Here is a 14,649-nt window from a genome sequence, read left to right as displayed (position 1 = left end):
ACACACACACACACACACACACAAACACACACTCATACACACAAACACACACTCATACACACAAACACACACACTCAATTGTCATAAAAGAATCAGGAGACACAGGGGACCACCACTGCACAGCAAGGGAACTAGGTGGACACAGGAATGTGTGTGTGCGCGTGCGTGTGTGTGTGTGTGTGTGTGGGGGTGGGGTGGGGGGGTGGGGGGTAATTGACAGTGTCCAAGGCCCTCAGAAGGATTTGCTCCGGTCAGGACAGACTGCTCTTCAAGGTTATGACTTTAAATGCAGTTTGAGTTCTGGCAGCCAGAGAGAGGCTAATGGCCCATGAACCAATATCACACACACACTCTCAGACACACACACACCAAACTCTCACACCATCTCCCTCATCAGCAGGAGGAGAGAACACCCTATGCTGTTGCCCGTTGAGGAGCGAGGACTCATGATCAATACAAATTCTTCCTAACTCACAACACGTGTGAAATGATACAAGTACTAAAAACACATACCCTGTCTGTACTTCTTCTAATATAGACCAACACATTCAAACAAGCAGCAATCAACCGCTTCTTAAAAGTGTTGTCTCATCTTGTGAYCATTGCAGCTTTGTTTCCAAAGAGGGACATCCTTTGTTAGGATGTGTCCCAAATGACAGCCTATTCTCTATATAGTCTTCTACTTTTGACCAGAGCCAACAGTGAATAGGGTGCCATTTATGACACATCCTCATTGTCCCTAATGCATTCAGTCATCTGGCCTTAGGTTGTTGAAACGGCACTCTAACCTGTAATAAATCAACATGCCCTGACCATCCATCTCCAATCACAAAGCTCATTAGTTGCAGACCGACAAAAGCCACAGAGTTTGGACTCATTCCTGATGAATAGATGTTCAAATATAGTGATGTTGTAAGCATTCTGTTGGCCTTTTACTGTCTACATTGACAATGGAGGAAAGAAAGAGAGATAGATAGATAGAGAGAGAGAGCTAGAGAGGGGGAGAGAGGGAGAGACAGAGGTGACAGTGTATAATACAGTGTTTTATCTTTTTGTCATTGATGATGCTGAAAATGTTTTCTCCACAGTGTTAACTGTCCTTCATCCTGCTGCAGCAAACTAGCAGTGTTTTCTCCACTGTGTTCACTGTCCTTCATCCTGCTGTATCAGACTAGCAGTGTTTTCTCCACTGTGTTCCCTGTCCTTCATCCTGCTGTATCAGACTAGCAGTATTTTCTCCACTGTGTTCACTGTCCTTCATCCTGCTGTATCAGACTTGCAGTGTTTTCTTCACAGTGTTCCCTGTCCTTCATCCTGCCATATCAGACTAGCAGTGAAGCATGTGTTCATCATCAACTCTCCTTCACACCTTTATAGGCCTGACAGGAACCATACAAGTGACTGCTCTTCCACTGTATAGATTTCATTGCAGAATCTGGGAGCTCACATAAACAGGGTTGTGTTGGAATGATACCATAGTAAAACCGGTAGGATGACCTTTGGGAGAAAATTTATGTATTTTTTATCAGAGCCGATATTTGGCTCCCAAATGGAAACCTATTTCTTATGTAGTGCACTCTTTTTGACCAGAGCATGATCAATAMTAGTGCACTACATAGGGAATAGGGTGCCATTTTGTGATGTATTACATTTCTCTGAGTTGAGCCTGGTAGTGGTGGTGGCGACAGGTGTGCGGGGAGCAGAGAGGATAGCTTTGTAATTTAGAGTATCAGCATTTGATGTTTTGCTTCTGAGCCCCTAACTACCTCTATCATTTTCTCTTTACTCTCTGGTCCTGACCCCATATTTCTCATTGTAGTGCTCCTGGCGGTGGATTTCACACTCCAACAAAGCTATAACCTCTAACTCGTGGCACATTCGTCCTCCCAAAAAGTGTGTTGCGGTATATCATCAGATATTGCAAACAAAACTGTGTCAGAAAGAGTCCTCTAAACAGCTCTCACCCATTTTAGAATCAATTTAWGTGGATCATTTTGAGTGCCATCATTTAACCATGGATGGTATCTAAGACAAAGATCCTGACTGTAACTTCCATCAACGGCTTGGTACTGGATCTTCCTCAATATTCCAAGATCCGGTCTATTTAAAGAGGGAATAGCCATTTCAAGCTGTAGCTGAATAACAATGATGAAATTCTCAGGGCAAAACAAGTTCTTTGACTCACCCTTATCCTGATGACTTTAAATTGGTTTCTACTGTTAGAGATTTAACGCCTGCTGGTGTGCTATGGGTGGGATGACTGAGAGCTGAAAAGATACTGTATTTCTGGTCCTGCAGCGATAGATAGGTATCTGGCCACATGAAAAAAATACTATAGCTTACTCAAATCAAATCAAATTGTATTTGTCACATACACATGGTTAGCAGATGTTAATGTGAGTGTATCGAAATGCTTCTGCTTTTAGTTCCGACCATGCAGTAATATCTAACAAGTAATCTAACCTAACAATTTCACAACAACTACCTTCTACACACAAGTGTAAAGGAATGAATAAGAATATGTACATAAAAATATATGAATGAGTGATGGCCTAATGGCATAGGCAAGATGCAGTAGATGGTTTAGAGTACAGTATATACATATGAGATATAGTATATGTATTGAGATGAAAACTATTATATAAAGTGGCATCTTTTAAAGTGGCTAGTGATACATTTATTACAATACATTTTCCATATTAATAGTGGTTAGATTTGAGTCAGTATGTTGGCAGCAGCCACTCAATGTTAGTGATGGCTGTTTAACAGTCTGATGGCCTTGAGATAGAAGCTGTTTTACAGTCTCTCGGTCCCCGCTTTGATGCACCTGTACTGACCTCACCTTCTGGATGATAGCGGGGTGAACAGGCCGTGGCTCGGGTGGTTGTTGTCCTTGATGATCTTTTTGTCTTCCTGTGACTCGGGGGGTGTAGGTGTCCTGGAGGGCGGTAGTTTGCTCCGGTGATCGTTGTGCAGAACTCACTACCCTCTGGAGAGCCTTACGGTTGTAGGCGGAGCAGTTGCTGTACCAGGCGGTGATACAGCCCGACAGGATGCTCTCGATTGTGTTTTTGGTGACAAACCAAATTTCTTCAGCCTCCTGAGGTTGAAGAGGCGCTGCTGCGGCTTCTTCACCACGCTATCTGTGTGGGAGGACCATTTGAGTTTGTCCGTGATGTGTACACCAAGGAACTTAAAACTTCCATCTTCTCCACTACTGTCCCGTCGATGTGGATAGGGGGCTGCTCCCCTGCTGTTTCCTGAAGTCCATGATCATCTCCTTTGTTTTGTTGACATTGAGTGTGAGGTTATTTTCCTGACACCACACTCCGAGGGCCCTCACCTCCTCCCTGTAGGCCGTCTCGTCGTTGTTGGTAATCAAGCATACCACTGTAGTGTCCTCTGCAAACTTGATGATTGAGTTGGAGGCGTGCATGGCCACACAGTCATGGGTGAACAGGGAGTACAGGAGAGGGCTGAGAATGCACCCTTGTGGGGCCCCAGTGTTGAGGATCAGCGGGGTGATGTTTTACCTACCCTCACCACCTGGGGCGCCCGTCAGGGAGTCCAGGAACCAGTGGCACAGGGCAGGTTTGAGACCCAGGGTACAACATCACCGATGCACTTGCTAATAAACTCGCTAACCGAGTCACGTATTCATCAATTTTAGTTCGACGCTATGCAGAACGTATCCCAGTCCACGTGATCAAGCAATCTTGAAGCGTGGAATCCGATGGTCGGACCAGCGTTGAACAGACCTAAGCACGGGTACTTCCTGTTTTAGTTCCTCTATAGGCTGGGACAACAAAATGGAGTCGTGGTCAGATTTGCCGAAAGGAGGGCGTGGGAGGGCTTTTATGCTCGCGGAAGTTAGAATACAATGATCCAGGGTTTTACCAGCCCGGGTCGTGCAATCGATATGCTGATGAAATTTAGGGAGCCTTGTTTTCAGATTAGCCTTGTAAAAATCCCCAGCTACAATAAATGCAGCCTCAGGATATGTGGTTTCCAGTTACATAGAGTCAAATGAAGTTATTTTAGGGCCTTTCGATGTGTCTGTTTGTGGGGAATATACACGACTGTGATTATGATCGAAGAGAAATCTCTTGGTAGATAATGCGGTCGGCATTTGATTGTAAGGAATTCTAAGTCAGGTGAACAAAAGGACTTGAGTTCCTGTATGTTGTTATGATCACACCACGTCTCGTTAATCATAAGGCAACACCCCGCCCTTCTTCTTACCAGAGAGATGCTTGTTTCTGTCGGCGCGATGCGTGAAGAAACCAGGTGGCTGTACCGAATCCGACTTTCGTCTACCTTGTTGTCAGAGACTGGACATTGGCAGTGTGTCGTGGGGGAGCGGTGCGCAATGTGCCCGCCTACGGAGCTTGACCAGAAGACCGCTCCATCTGCCCTTCTGCGGTGCCGTGTTTTTGGGTCGCCGGCTGGGATCCGATCCATTGTCCTGGGTGGTGGACCAAACAGAGGATCCACTTTGGGAAAGTCTATTACTGGTCGTAATGTTGGTGAGTTGGCGTTGCTCTTATATCAATAGTTCCTCCCGACTGTATGTAAAAAAAAAAAAAAAATAAAAGATTCCTGGGGTAACAATGTAAGAAATAATACATTAAAAAAACAAAATACTGCATAGTTTCCTAAGACGCCGAAGCGAGGTGGCCATCTCTGTCGGCGCCGGAAGGGAGAGCTATGGTATAAATACTGTAGCATTACTATATTATATAACTACACCAGGGGAATGTCCAAACATACGGCCGCGGGCCGAACCAGGCCCCCAAGGAGTGGTCGATCAGGCCCGCAGGATAATTTGAAAGTGGAAAAAATGCATAAAAGACATGGAATTAATATTTTTAATTCGCTGCAATTCATGGATTATCCGCTAAGGGCGCACTCTTTCCATCAGAGTAGAAGACAAGCGCATCACTGAGAAGACTGAAACAGCAGACGGTATCAATGCGCCATCTGCTGCTTGTTACGACGTTTGTTAATCCATTAATTACTCATTAGCCAAAATGTCGTTAACCCCGAAGAAAAGTAGATAAGGAGTGTAGAATTTTTCAAAGAAAAAATGGACCACGTCTATTTATTTACAGAGATGCATTTCTATGAGAAACATAAATCTGGCCCATCTACGAGCTCAATCGAAGATAATGAACTGCTCAGGACACAGAAAGATATGATAACTAATTGTCGCGTTGAGTGTAAACGCGGTCAACATTTCCACCAGAACGCGAAGTCAGTGAACAGCGAATAAGCATTCAGCTCCACCGGCTCTCAAGAAAAATGTAGTCTATCGCTAGAAACTGAAGAAGAACATCTCGCAGCGCGACATACGAATAGCCAAGTTCACTCTCCAGAGAAAGCCTCAGTAGCAGCGGTACACAGATGCAATTTGCGAGATAGCCCTTATAGATCAAGCCGATGGACGGATCCGAATATGAGCATCCAAGAAGGGCTGAACTTGTATGGACGAGAAGCCGCAAGGCTTTTGGCCATCATATTAGCCTGACGAGGATACTATAGCAGAGCAGGATTTCGGAAACTAATCGGCAGAATTTAGACAGGTCAACTATGAACAAGAGTCCAAGTCATTTATTGCATTTTCACACGTTGGCAATTGACGAAGAAGCACTGAACATCACAGGACTGGCCCAACTGGCCAATTTATTGCGGAGAGTGATGAGGACATTGACGTTGTTACTTGAAGAGTTTCTTGAGTATGGTGCATATGTATGGACCCACAACAGCCGGTGGACATTTTCGGCCTCTGTCGGAGCTTGGACATTGCCCATTGGACAGAGAGTTGTGAGTGGACTGGGTCCCCCCAGCTGTCAGCCGTGACGGCAGTCAAGACGGCGCGCCAATGCTTATGGTCGGAAAAGAAAGCAGGTGTTCCGCGACAAAGTTCAAGACAAAGTTCAAGCCCTTAATGGAGGAAGATGTATCGTTCTGGAGCATTTCACTGTATTTTTGCACGCAGGAGGCATTGTGTTGCAAGTCGCTGAAAATGGACCACGTCATGGAGTGGTTGTTGCACTGTAAATTTCATCCGTCCAGAGGGTCTGAACCATCGTCAGTTTGACAAACTTCTCAGCGACAGCAACATTACCCCACAGCCTGCCATACCACACTGAAGTGAGATGGTTAAGCCGAGGCGCTGTGCTGAGGCATTTCTTTGATCTACGAGAGGAAATCGGACCAGTTCATGGAGAAAAAAAAGGACAACCGGTGTCTGCGAATTACAATCTCAGGATGGCTACCGGGACCATTGGCATTCTTGGTTGATATTACTGAAACACTTTGAACATCTGAACAAAATGTTGCAGCAGGCCGCAAAAAAGTTGTCACACAGTTTTCTGAACAACATACATGCATTTAAGTTGAAGCTGCTTTGTGAGAGTAGCAACTGGCAATGGCAACACCTGCTCATTTCCCTGTCTGAGAGATGTTGTGTAGCCTGACCAGACCTGGATGCGGACATGAAACAGGATACAAGACCAAAAATTGCAGGACTACTGCGGGAGTTTGAGAAACGCGTTTCCGGTATTTGGTGAACTTGAGGACAGATTTTCAGTTTTTCGGCTCACCTTCACAGTTTAAAGCTTCTCTGATCTGCCGGTCGAAATTCAGCTAGAGATAATTGTTTGCAGTGTGATGCAGATTTGAAGGGCAAATTTTGCCTCTGTAGGTCTGGACAGATATTTTCAGTATCTACTACCAGGGTACCCCAAATATAACAGCCCTTGGCTGCTAAAAAATTTTGTGCATGTTTGGACAACTCTACCTTTGTGAACAAATTTCTCAGTGATGAATATCAATAAAAACAAAAATGCGTTCCAAGGCTCAACAAACAAGCACTTAAATGACATTCTGAAAGTGACAGCTAGTCAGGACATGACACCTGGTGTTGATGCACTTGCATACAGGCCAAAAGATGCCAAGTTTCAGGAACAAATACAAGTCCAGACTAGACTAACACCTTTAAAATGCTGCCTTAGATACTGGTTTGCATTGAAAGATACAGCTCTGTGAAGAATGAATCCTTACGCTGTGGTGTTATTTAAAAAAAATGTGCACCTTTAATGTTTAGTCAGCAGGTTCAAAACAAAAGTTGTGTGATGGAATTCTACTGTTCATACACACTCAATAATTTTATCAGTATGTATTGATGTGTATTGTATGTTTTCCATGTATGAAGTTTACAGATTTACAGGGAACAGGCGAACACTTTCTTCATTTTACACATTTAAAATCACTCTCCTTAGTTTGTAAGGTGTACGCGGGATTACATTTAGTATTTTATATGCGTATGTGTAAGTGGTTTAAAAATTCCTTTCTTTAAAAGTCTCACTTAATCTTAAAGTGCATTACTATATTTTACAGTACCAATTAAAGTTTTGTGCCTTTGTACAACAGTGGGATCAGTTGCAATGCATATTTGTGAATGATAAAAGTAATTGCACATTTGTCTAAGGAAATATGAGTGTTCATTAAATGTTTTGTAAAAGGATAGTTCATTAAATTTCATATATTTTCCTAATGTTCTTGTTGCTTCTTTTACACCAAAACAAAGGAAAGACATGATATTTTGGTTATTTATAGCAGAGTATGGTATAATTTTAATGGTCGCGCCCACTTGACATCTCCCTAGGCCGTATGTGGCCCACGATGCGAAATGAGTTTGACACCCCGTGTACTAGCACTGAGTGTACAAAACATGAATTAAACTTTAAATCTAAGCCTGGTGTCTTGAAAGATTGAATAAAATGCGCTTGACATTTCGGCAGTGTTTCTTTGACAGAGAGATGAAGAGATGAAGGCTGTGTTGTGCTCTTTAACTGGCTGTGCTCTTTAGCTGGCTGTGCTCTCTAGGTGGCAGGGGGAGGCAGGGACTGAGGTCAGGCACGCTAGCAGCTGACTGTTAGGGTAGTGTTCCAAATGGCACCCTATTCCCTATGTAGTGCAGTGCACTAATAGTGTGCCATATACAAAACATTAAGAACACCCTATTTTGCCCTCAGAACTGCCTCAATTCGTCGGGGCATGGACTATACACGGTGCTGAAAACATTCCATAGGGATGTTGGCCCGTGTTGACTCCAATGCTTCCCACAGTTGTGGATTTAACAAGTGACATCAATAAGGGATCATAGCTTTCAACTGGATTCACCTGGTCAGTCTATGTCATGGAAAGAGCAGGTGTTCCTAATGTTTTATACACTCTGTGTAAATCATTCACTGTAGTGCTTTTGTGGACTTTACTGTAGTGCTTTATGGACTTTACTTAAGTATACTATAGTATTTACTGTAGTGTTTTTGTGGACTTTACTGTAGTATACTGTAGTATTTACAYTAGTGTTTTTATGGACTTTACTGTAGTATTTATAGTAGTAAAAAAAAAAAAWWGTGTTTCTGTTTTCCTATCTTTGACTTGGAAGTGGAGGCTTTCTCCTTGAGGAAACCTACTGGACAAATACTAAAAGAGTACATTTTCCATAACCTGTAGGTAGGTATGACTAGAGTCTGAACAGATAGTTCAGAGCTTCTGAGCTTTTCTATTCCTATAGGGAAAACAATATATGGTCTATACTTGTCATGTACTTTTCTCAATCATGGGTGGCACATATGGATAGGMTAATGGGTGGAGTATATGCAAATTAAATTCTGCAGTATTACTATAGTAAAACAAAACTGTAGTGTTTCTACAGTATACTACAAAATAATATAGTAAGTAGAGCTAWWACACATGACTGAGGGATACTACAGTTTGGAGTATAGTATTCTAGATYAGTTTATTAGTCACATGCACAGGGTAGCAGATGTAATTTGGGGTGYCAGGTAGCCTAGTGGTTCGAGCGTTAGACTAGAAACCAAAAGGTTGCAAGATCGAATACCCGAGCTGACAAGGTCAAATCTGTCGTTCTGCCACTGAACAAGGCAGTCCACTGTTCCTAGGCCGTCATTGAAAATAAGAATTTGTTCTTAACTGACTTCCCTAGCTAAATAAAGGTGAAAAAATAAAATAAACTTGCAGTACAGTGAGATTATTAAGKTCTGAGCTCCAACAGTGCATGTTAAAAAGAGTGAACATGATAATAACTACAGTATACTACAAAGTTCTATGGTAAGCACTACACGATCAAGTGATACTACAGTGTATAATATACTACAGTTTACCAGTAAACTGTAGTCTTTTTTTCATGTGGGTTCATTCATTCTCTCCCCCCACCCACTCTCTCTTTCCCTCCCTCCTTCTATCCCTCCATCCCTCCAATCAGTCTGTGTGTCAAGGTGTGGGGCCCCCGGGTTTCCAAGTGTCTCTGGAGGAGCAGGCCTTCCTGCTGCTGACAGACCCAGAGAGACAGACCATGGGTTACTACCTGCGGGAGTACCAGGAGGGACACATCGGCCTGGAGCCACTGACCATGGCCCTGTTTGAGCTCTTCAACACCCATGCCAAGGTAACACACCCTATTCWATATATAGTGTACTATTGGGCTCTGGTAAAAAGTAGTGCACTATATAGGGAATAGGGTGGCATTCGGGATACACCTGGGTGCCTGGTTCATCTTATGGTCAATCTTTTACTCTCTTGATGATGGTACCTCCACAARTGTTGAGAACATTTGAATTTCATGTACACACAGTCACTCATCCAAAATGCCCATGCATGTTCTCTAGGAGGTTCCTGGTATCAGTTGTTAATCCATTCTTCCTTCTGGCCTCCCTCTAGTTCTCTTTGTCAAAGGAGACCTGATCAAAACATGGTGCTCAAAACGTTGTCTTATAAATTCCCATGGGAGCATAACGCGGTGTGCCGATTCCCCTTCTCACCTTTTATTTGGCAACTCAAAATGGCCACCAGTCCAGTCAAAATGGCCACCAGTCCAGTCAAAATGGCCACCAGTCCAGTCAAAATGGCCACCAGTCCAGTCAAAATGGCCACCAGTCCAGTCAAAATGGCCACCAGTCCAGTCAATATGGCCAACAGTCCACTCATTATGGAATCATTTAATTGAATGAGGAGGCCCATTCTACTCATTCTAATCCTATGCTCCTCTCCTCCCTCCAGTTGTCCCTGCTATCTGAGGTGCGTAGTCAGTTGGCTCCCCAGGAACTGGAGCTGTATGATGGCCTGGTGCTGCACCGCGAGAGGGAGGCTCTGAWGGCCTGGCACGGAGGAATAGGATCCCTACACCCTGCGCACCCATACAGCCGCTGTCTACACACTGAGCCCTCAGCCAGCCACAGCCACTCCAACCCAGCCACTCTCTGCTCTGCCAAGGTAGGAGGAACAGTGTAGGATGGATGGACTTACAGGTGTGTTCCTATTGGATGGTTCTGGACTATTCAAAGTGTGTGTGTGTGTGTTCATTCGTGTGTGCATGGGTGCATGCTTGCGTGTCTATTGAAGTCTATGGTGCCTGTGGCTGTATACTGTATGTGGGTGTTTCTTCCTGGCATCTTCTCTCATCTTTCATGGTTAAAGTTGCACTCTGACTGTTGCCAGTGTCAAATGAAACGGAGCAGTGATTTCAGATYAGATTACTGAACAGCAGTGTTCTGTAGCATCAATATTCCACTGATGTGGCCCGGACCAGCTGAATGGGACCTCACTCTGCCAAGTCACTCTACAAAACACTATAACACACTGTAACTGTCACGTTCGTTGTAAGAATTATCYGACCAAGGTGCAGCGTGATYTGGTTTCCACATGTTTATTAACTGTAACGCACAAACACAATAAAGYATGAACGAAACGTGAAGACAATGGAGTGCTCACAGGCAACTACACATAAACAAGATCCCACAAACACAGGTGGGAAAAATAACTACTTAAATATGATCCCCAATTAGAGACAACGATTACCAGCTGCCTCTAATTGGGAATCATACAAAACACCAACATAGAAAAAGAAACTAGAACACAACATAGACATAGATATACTAGATCACCCACTAGTCACGCCCTGACCTACTACACCATAGAGAAACAATGGCTCTCTATGGTCAGGGCGTGACAGTAACCYTCCAACTGAGTCTGAGACCCAGCCACGCTTTAATAGAAACTGTTAAAACAGTGTTTGTATCCACAATGGCACCCTATTCCCTATTTACTGCACTACTMTTGACCATATGGCTCTGGTCAAAAGTAGTGCACTATATAGGGAATACAGAATAGTGTGCCATTTTTTCCAACAAAGCAGAGATTATTCAGGGGTGAACCAGCAGGATTTGAAACCATTGTGAGAAGAGATTATCTTTAAGATGACTGAGCTGAACCCAAGGATGTCTTTTGTGCTCCGCAGTTGTTCATGTTAGCGTGCGTGAACGTGGGTGTGTGCATGTGTTTGACAGTTTCCCCATGGTCCAAGGTGACAGTGTTGCTGTCTGTTTGATATGGCTGGCTGGTTGCCATGGCTGGCTGGTTGCCATGCCTGGCTGGTTGCCATGCCTGGCTGTTTCTGCTGAGCTTGTCCACTCTGTGCTTGTATAATTGATCATGTTGACATTATCATTACTATAGCTGTAAAATCCCACCCTTAGTTAACAAGTCATTGTAGTTCATTTAAATTGTATCCACTAAATTAACTTCCTGTGTTAATGGTTGATTGAGGTCTTTAGTCACAGTTCATGGTTAATGTTTCAGCACATGATTGTCTCACAACATTGTACTGAGAGGCAGGTCAGTGAGTCTATGGCTGGGCCTGTTTATTTTGAATGATACGATCAAATCAAATCAAATTTTATTGGTCACATACACATATTTAGCAGGTGTTATTGCGYGTGTAGCGAAATGCTTATGTTCTTAGCTCCAACAGTGCAGTAGTATCTAACAATTCAGTAGTATCTAACAATTCAGTAGTATCTAACAATTCAGTAGTATCTAACAATTCAGTAGTATCTAACAATTCAGTAGTATTCTAACAATTCATAGTTCTAACAATTCAGTAGTATTCTAACAATTCAGTAGTATTAACAATGTCAGTAGTATCTCACAATCAGTCAGTATCTAACAATTTAATAGTATCTAAAATTCAGTAGTATCTAACAATTCAGTAATTCTAACAATTCAGTAGTACTCTATCAATCAGTAGTATCTAATAATTCAGTAGTATCTAACAATTAGTAATTCTAACAATTTCAGTAGTATCTACATTCATGTAATATCTAACAATTCAGTAATATCTAACAATCGTAGTATCTACATCGTAGTATCTAACAATTCAGTAGTATCTAACAATTCAGTAATATCTAACAATTCAGTAATATCTAACAATTCAGTAATATCTACAATTCAGTAGTATCTAACAATTCAGTAGTATCTAACAATTCAGTAGTATCTAACAATTCAGCAGTATCTAACAATTCAGCAATATCAAATTCAGCAATATCTAACAATTCAGCAGTATCTAACAATTCAGTAGTATCTAACAATTCAGTAGTATCTAACAATTCAGTAGTATTCTAACATTCAGTAGTATCTAACAATTCAGCAGTACTAACAATTCAGTGTATCTAACAATTCAGCAGTATTCAACAATTCAGTAGTATCTAACAATTCAGTAGTATCTAACAATTCGAGTATCTAACATTCAGCAGATAATCTAACAATTCAGCAATATCTAACAATTCAGCAGTATCTAACAATTCAGCAGTAATAATTCAGTAGTATCTAACATTTCAGTGTATCTAACATTTCAGTAGTATCTAACAATTCAGTAGTATCTAACAATTCAGTAGTATCTAACATTCAGCAGTATCTCAATTCAACAGTATCTAACATTCAGCAGTATCTAACAATTCAGCAGTATCTAACATTCAGCAATATCTAACAATTCAGCAGTATCTAACAATTAAGTAGTATCTACCAATTCAGTATCGTAATCTAACAATAGTATCCTAACTAACATTAAGTTGTATCTAACAATTCAGCAGTATCAAACAATTCAGCAATATCTACAATTCAGCAATATCTAACAATTCAGACATATCTAACAATTCAGCAGTATCTAACAACATTCAGTAGTCTAACAATTCAGTAGTATCTAACAAGTCAGATAGTTATCTAACAATTCAGCGAGTATCTAACAATTCAGCAGTTCTAACAATCAGCAGTATCTAACAATTCAGCAGTATCTAACAATTCAGCAGTACTACATTCAGCAGTATGTAAAATTCAGTAATATCTAACAATTCAGTAATATCTAACAATTCAGTAGTATCTAAACAATTCAGTAGTATCTAACAATTTAGCAGTTCTAACAATTCAGTTAATAACAATTCAGTAGTATCTAACAATTAGAGTATCTAACATTCAGAATATCTAACAATTCAGCAGTATCTAAACGCAATTTCAGCAGTATCTAACAATTCAGCAATATCTAACATTCAGCAGTATCTAAACATTTCAGTAGTATTAACATTCTCAAGTAGTTATCTAAAATTCAGTAGTATCTAACAATTCAGTAATATCTAACATTTCAAGTAGTATTAGTACATTTCAGTAGTAATCTAACAATTCAGTATATCTAAACAATTCAGTAATATCTAACATTTCAGTAGTATCTAAACATCAGTAATATCTAACAATTCGCAGTTAACTCTAACAATCTACAATGTAGCATATCTAACAATTCAGCAGTATCTACAATTCAGCAGTAATCTAACATTCAGCAATTCACATCGAGTATCTAACAATTCAAGAGTATCTAACAATCAGCAGTATCTAACAAATTCAAGTGTATCTAACATTCGCAGTATCTAACTTAGCAGTATCTAACATCAGCAATATCAAATTCAGCAGTAATCTACAATTCAGTAGTATCTAAAATTCAGCAGTAACTAACATCACAGTATCTAACAATTCAGCGAAGTATCTAACAATTTCAGATATTACAATTCAGGCAGTAATCTAACAATTCAGTAGTATCTAACAATTCAGTAGTATCTAACAAGTTCACGTAGTATTAACAATTGCAATAAGTATCTAACAATTCAGTGTTCTACAACAGCAGTATCTAACAATTCAGCAGTATCTTAACAATTCAGCAGTATCTAACAATTCAGCAGTATCTAACAATTCAGCAATATCTAACAATCAGTTTCAGTAGTATCTAAAATTCAGTAGTTCTAACAATTCAGCACGTATCTAACAATTCAGCAGTATCTAACAATTACAGTATCTAACAAATTCAGGTAGTATCTAACATTTCAGTAATCTTCTCTTCTGCTCTGTCTCCGCTCACTTTTTCCTCCTTCCTTCGTCTTTCCTTCTACTCTCTTCCCAGCACTCCCGTCAAAACAATAATAATAACCAGACAAAACAAAACAAAAACAAAAAAAACAAAACAAAAAAACAAAAAAAAAAAAAAAAATAAAGACAAAAAAAAACAAACATAAAAAAATAAAAAAAGAAACAATTAAAGAACAAGCAAAACAAAAAACAGAAAAACAAAAAAATAAAAAAATAAAACATAAAACAAACAAAAAGAGCCAAAAACCATAAAAACCAAAACAAAAAAACAAAAAAAAGAAAAAAAACAAAATAAAAAATCCACAACAAAAACACACCCGCCATCTCTCCTCTCTCTCCATATTCCTCTCTCTTCGCTCTTTCTCTCTTCTTCTG

The 14,649-nt window shown here is 40.8% G+C and overlaps 1 non-coding gene and 1 pseudogene across 1 annotated transcript; one reads left to right on the top strand and one right to left on the bottom strand.

Moving 5' to 3' along the window:
- The window catches only part of LOC111957581 (whirlin-like), a 125,627-nt pseudogene that overhangs the window by 88,540 nt on the left and 22,438 nt on the right, over window positions 1–14,649 (top strand).
- On the bottom strand, window positions 8,457–8,509 carry LOC111958276 (U7 small nuclear RNA). The gene has a single exon (XR_002876512.1). It is a non-coding gene; the product is annotated as a U7 small nuclear RNA (small nuclear RNA).

Source organism: Salvelinus sp. IW2-2015, linkage group LG33, assembly GCF_002910315.2.
Source record: "Salvelinus sp. IW2-2015 linkage group LG33, ASM291031v2, whole genome shotgun sequence".
Lineage (NCBI taxonomy): Eukaryota > Metazoa > Chordata > Actinopteri > Salmoniformes > Salmonidae > Salvelinus > Salvelinus sp. IW2-2015.
The sequence above is the reverse complement of the archived record's forward strand: the minus strand, read 5'-3'. Positions and strand labels throughout refer to the sequence as shown.